Raw genomic sequence first — 6,767 nt, 5'->3', positions numbered from 1 at the left:
AAAGAAAAGAAAAGAAAAGAAAGAAAAGAAAAGAAGAAGGATCTAAAATCAATAGTCTAAGATTCCACCTTAGGAAACTAGAAAAAGAAAGCAATTTATACCTAAAGCAACAAAAAGATAATAAAAATTAAAGCAAAAATCAATGAAATTGAAAGCAGGAAATCAATAGAGAAATTAATGAAACTAAAAGCTGGTTCATTGGAAAGAGCAATAAAACAGATGAACTTCTAGCCCAGCTAACCAAGAATAAAAGAGAAAAGACGTAAATTGCCAATACCCAAAATGAAAGAGAGATCATAACTACTGATCCCATGGACATTAAAATGATAATTAAGGAATAGTATTAACAACTCTATGCCCATAAATTTGATCACTTAGATTAGATGGACTAATTCCTTGAAAGACCACAACTACCAAAACTTACATAGGAAGAAATAGATAATCTGAATAGTCCTATATAACATGTGTGTGTGCATAGGACTATCCTGAACTTTGTTATGGAGGGAGAGAGACAGACAGACAGAGAGAGAGAGAGAGAGAAGAGACTGATTGATTATAAGGTTAGCTCACAGAATTACGGGGCCTGGCAAGTCCAAAATCTACAAAGAGGGGAAGAAGGCTAGAGACCCAGGAAAGTTGATGCTGCCATTCTAGTCTGATTGTGATCTGACATAGAACCAGGAAGAAGCAGTGTTGCAGGTGAGATTCAAAGGCAGTCTGATGAAGAACTCTCTCTTGCTTCAATTAGGGTAGGCAGTTTTTTTGTTCTATTCAACCCTTCATCTGATTAGATGAGGCTTTGGAGGACAATTTGCCTTCCTCAAAGTTCATAGATTTAACTTTAATCTCATTAAAAACACTTTCATGAAAACAGTCAGAATAATGTTTGAACAAATATCTGGGCATACCATGATCTAGCCAAGTTTACACATAAAATTAGCCATCACAGACTGTACCAACTAAAGAAATTAAATCAATAACCAATAACTGAAAAAAAGAAAGCACCAGACACAGATAGTTTCACTGCAAATTCTACCAAATATTTAAGGAATAAATAATACCAATTCTGTACAATCTCTTCCAGAAACTGCAAGGGAAGGCAACACTTCCTAGTTTATTTTATTAAGCCACCATTTCCCTAATACCAAACCAGATAAAGACATTACAAGTAGGGAAAACTGCAGACTAATATATTCCATAAACATAGATGCAAAAATTCTCAACAAAATGTTAGCAAATCATATCCAACAATGTATATAAACCAACAACGTATATAAAAAATTATATATCACAAGCAAGTGGGATTTAAGGCAGGTATGCAAGGCTGCTTCAACATTTGACAATCATTTCATCTAACTAATTACATTAGTAGGCTAAAGATGAAAAATTATATGGTCACATCAGCTGATGCAAAAAAAAAAAAACTTGACAAAATACAACACCTGCTCAAAATAAAAACTCTCAGAAAACTAAGAATAGAGACAGCTTCCTCAACTCAATAAAGAACATGTATTAAAAAAAATATGGCTAACATCATGCTTAATGATGAGAAACAGATTACTTCTCCCTAGGACCAGATCAAGACAAAAATGTCTCCTCTCCTATTCAACATCTTACTGGAAGTCCTAGAAAATGCAGTAAAACAAGAAAAGGAAATAAAAGATACACAGATTGGGAAAGGATAAATCAAATTGTTTTGTTTGCAGATGACATGATTGACTATTTAGAACATTCCAAAGAATTGATAACAACAAAAAAATCTTAGAGATAATAATCTGATTTTTAAATCAGCAAACTTTCTCAAAAGAAGACATACAGGCCAGGCAGGGTGGCTCATGCCTGTAATCCCAGCACTTTGGGAGGCCAAGGCAGGCAGATAACTTGAGGTCAGGAGTTCAAGACCAGCTTGGCCAAAGTAGTGAAACCCCATCTCTACTAAAAATACAAAAATTAGCCAGGTGTGGTGGTGGGCACCTGTAATCCCAGCTACCCGGGAGGCTGAGACAGGAGAATCGCTTGGACCTGGAAGGCAGAGGTTGCAGTGAGCTGAGATCGTGCCACTGTACTCCAGCCTGGGCGATAGAGCAAAACTCCATCTAAAAAGAAGAAAAGAAAAGGAAAGAAAAAAGACATACAGATGACAAACAGGTTTATGAAAATGAGATATCATCTCACCCAAGTTAAAGTGTCTTTTATCAAAAGATAGGCCATAACCAATGCTGGCAGAGATGTGGAGAAAACAGAACCCCCGTACACTGTTGGTGGGAAGGTAAATTAATACAACCATTGTGGAGAACAGTTTGGAGGTTCTTCAAAAAACTAAAAATAGAGCTGCCATATGAGCCAGCAATCCCACTGAGAGGTTTATACCCCAAAAAAAGGAAATCAGTGTATTGAAGTGATTTCTGCACTCTCATGTTTATTGCAATACTATTCACAAGAGCCAAGATTTGGAAGCAACCTAAGGGTTCATCAGCAGATGAATGGATAAAGAAAATGTGATAAACATACACAATGGAGTATTATTCAGCCATATAAAGGAATGTGATCCTGTCATTTGTAAGAACATGGATGGAACCAGAGGTCATTATGTTAAATAAAATAAGCTAGCACAGAAAGACAAATTTCGCATGTTCTCACTTATTTGTGGGAGCTCAAAATTAAAACAATTGAACTCATGGAGATATGAAGTAAAGGGTGGTTACCAGAGGCTGGGGCAGGTAGTAGGAGGTGTTGGGGAGGGAGGATGATTAATGGGTACAAAAAATAGAAAGAATGAATAAGATCTAGCATTTGATAGCACAATAGAGTGGCTACAGTCAATAATAATTTAATCGTACATTTAAAAATAACTAACAGAGTATAATTGGATTCTTTGTAACACAAAGGATAAATGCTTGAGGTGATGGATACCCTGTTTACCCTGATGTGATTATTACACATTGTATGCCTGTATCAAAATATCCCATATAGCCCATAGCTATATATACCTACTATGTACCCACAAAAAATAAAATTTAAAAAAATAAACGAAAATGGGCCAAGATCTGTACAGACATCTCACCAAAAAAGATATAAAGACAGCAAATAACTGTGTGAATAGATAGATGTGCAACATCATATATCATTAGAAAACTGCAAATTCAGACAACAATGAGATATCCTATACACCTACCAGAATGGCTAAAATCAAAACAACTGGCAGTACATGGGACTCTTATTCATTGCTCGTGAGAATATAAAATGATACAGCCACCTTGAAGACAGTTTGGCAGTTTCTTACAATACTTGACATAATCATGCTCCCAAGTATTTACCTAATTGAGTTGAAAACTATGTCCACACAAAAAGTTGTGCATGGATGTTTATAGCAGTTTTATTCATAATTGCCCAAACTTGGAAGCAACCAAGATGTTTTTCGGTAGGGAATAAATAAACTGGTATATTCATACAATGGAATATTATTCAGCAATAAAAAGAAAGGCACTATCAAACAATGAAAAGACATGGAGAACCCCTAAATGCATATTGAAAGAAGCCAGTTTGAAAAGACTATTTGCTATATGATTCCAACCAAATGACATTCTAAAAAGGCAAAACTACTGATACAATAAAAAGATCAGTGGTTGCCAGGGGTTTAGGGGGAAGAGGGGAGAGACAAGTAAAGGAAGGGTGGTAAAACTTTTGTATGATGTTGCAATGGTGAATATACAACAAGATGTGTTTGTCAAAACTCATAGAACTGTACAACATAAAGCTTACCCTTATGCTAACATAGAACATAAACCTTAATGTAGGCATACTAAAAACATCATTTTGGAGGTTGATGATCCTAGAAAAGAACGAAGACTGTGACAAGAGAATCCATCTGAATTACAAAATGTGCAAAATAACCTCACTGAAGGGGCTGGGGAAAAACATATTGACCTAAGTAACTTCAGAAATGAACCCAGTCTATGAAACTGAAGGCAAAAGAAATGGCACATAAACACTGTCCTCTAGTTGATACCGTTGCCTCCCATGGGAGCACAGGTTAACAATTCTGACATTCCTATATATGTATACTGGAACTGAACAATTAAGTAACTCAATGGCAGGTGATGAAAGCCAGGTTTCTCACTGTTGGGGTGAAAGCTCTTAGATACACAAGAGAGGAGGTTATAATAATCCATGTGGTAATAGATTAGAGTGGGGACATCAGTAGGAACTCATGTGTAACTTAATATATATCCAAATGATTACACAAATAAATACTTATATATATGTTTATATACATGGTTAGTACACACACAAACAATCTGATACTTTGTTGACTGAGAGGACCTAAAGGAAACAACACCCCAGTAGCAATGAGCACACATAGGTCCCAGATCTTGGTTTCTAGTACCATTCTCTGATTAAAAAGAACCAGGGCTTATTGAAAAAATGGCTGATTCTAGGACTTGGGCAGGAAATACATGAGTCAGGAATACCTTGTAGTGCCAGAAAGTAAGAAAGTACTCAAAAAGGAAAAAACAAACAAACCCTAATCATGGCAGTGCGTTGAAGTGACATAGGCACCAACTGAAGAGCTCTCAATGACCAAAGCCTGAATAATTTGGGCAATATGATAAATGAAGTACTATAGGATTGTAGCTCAAAGTATAGAATAAATATCCATGAGTCTATAGTGATCCAAATAAATGATTGGATAAATTAATGATTGAGGAAGAAGAGACAAGTCTTCGATGAAGAATTCCAAATAAATTAGGTAGATACTTCATCTTAATATAGGGGGAGAATTACTCATCACTCCTGAAATATAGGATGCAGATATTGTCTTCCCTCCAAAGAGTGCAGTATAGAAAGATAAATCGAAAAGAGTCACTTCACAGTGGAAAAAAACTGAAAAACACTACTTGAGCTAGATGATTGAGGTCAACATCAACAGTCATATTAATAAATCATGTAGATAGTATAATATGATTAAAAGGTATTTTAACTTTGTGACCTTCCTTCCAAAAACTGAAACTATCTAATTATGAGAAAAACACTAGACAAGTTCCCACTAAGGAGCATCCTACTGTAATCCTGACCAATACCCCTCAAAGCTGTCAAGGTCATCAAAAATTAGGTAAGGCTAAGAAACTCACAGCCAAGAGAAGCCTAAGGAGACATAGAACTAAAAGTCAAGTGGTATACCAAAATAAGAAAAGGATATGAGGTCAAAAAATAATAATGTTCCAGTATTGGTTCATTAGTGGTAATTAAGGTACCATACTAATGTAAGAGATTAATAACACAGGAAAATGGTGTGAGAACTCTCCATATGAGAGCTTTCTGTACTACGTGCTCAATTTTTTTGTAAATCTAAAACTCCTCTAAAAAACTACATCTACTTTTCTTAAAAACAGTTAGAAATTGAATTATTGGCTTTTAAGTGTCAGCTCTTTCTCCTTTCTTTAATAATGGAATCTAACATCATTAAAAGTAGAAGAGTTATCTTTCCAGTGTCCTATGTGGTATCCCTCTTTAAGTATGAGATCACCTGATCCAATCTCTAATAATAGTAAAGCAAGGTCAGAGCTTTTGGCCATAAATGAAAAATCCTACATCAAAAATTTTACATTTTGAGGGTAGGAGAAAGAAGAGATATGGGAATTCTAATATTGGAGGACTTCAAGATTTCAAACACTTATAATTTATAAAGTTAAAATCCAATTTAAAAACCACCACTGTGGCATTTTCCAAGATGTTAGCATCATCATTCTTTTGCAGAAGTAAAGAAAATGAAAAGGACTTTAAACTCAACTTCCAAATGCATGGAGAACACTATTACATTTGAATAAGCTCCATCGAACTCGCTCAGTTTTAGCATGCTTGCCAAGTACCTATTCTCCAGGCTTTTCAGTTGGATGTGATTGTGGCTAACCTGGGGCTCTTAGGAAATGACTGCCCCATTGTGCAAAGGTGAAAACGAAGTCCAGTGGATGTGTGAATGCTATGTCAGGCTGTTGCCCCTGTGCTTTGTAGGATGGCAGATCCTTAACAGAAAAAAACAAACAAAACAGAAATCTTCCACTCTTTATGTGTACAAACTAAGGCTCAACAGGTATAAAAATTAACCCAATTTCACAGAGTTAATTAGTATTATAATAACAATTCTTGGTTCATGATGCAAGATCACTGTTTCTGACACCTAGTTCAAGAGCTGTGTTTCATTACCACACTGTCTCCTGGTGCCTGAATTCCAGAAAGTTATTTAATTAGTGTATGCTGCTGTGTTGACTCCCCTAATATTATACTCACAAGCATGTATGGGTATGCCTCATTTGATTGTGCTTTGCTTTATTGCACTTTGCAAATATTGCGTTTTTTATAAATTGGAGGTTTGTGGCAAACCTGTGTCAAGCAAGCCTATTGGCACCATTTTTCCCACAGCACGTGTTCACTTCATGTCTCTGCATCATATTTTGGTAATTCTTGCAATATTTCAAGTGTTTTTTCAATATTATTATATCTATTATGGTGATCTGTGCTCAGTGATCTTTGGTGTTACTATTCTAATTGTTTTGGTGTTACTATTCTAATTGTTTTGGCCTGCCACAAACTACACCCATGTAAGACAGTGAACTGAATCGATAAATGTTATGTGTGTCCTTGACTACTCCACCACCTGTTCCCCATCTCTCTCCCTCTCCTCAGGCCTCCCTATTCTTGGACATTCAACAATAGTGAAATTGGGCTAATTAGTAATTTATAAGTGTTCAAGTGAAGGAAAAATTGAA

The sequence above is a fragment of the Colobus angolensis genome, unplaced genomic scaffold (genome assembly GCF_000951035.1).
Source record: "Colobus angolensis palliatus isolate OR3802 unplaced genomic scaffold, Cang.pa_1.0 Scaffold111, whole genome shotgun sequence".
NCBI lineage: Eukaryota > Metazoa > Chordata > Mammalia > Primates > Cercopithecidae > Colobus > Colobus angolensis.
Note: the sequence above shows the minus strand (reverse complement) of the source record.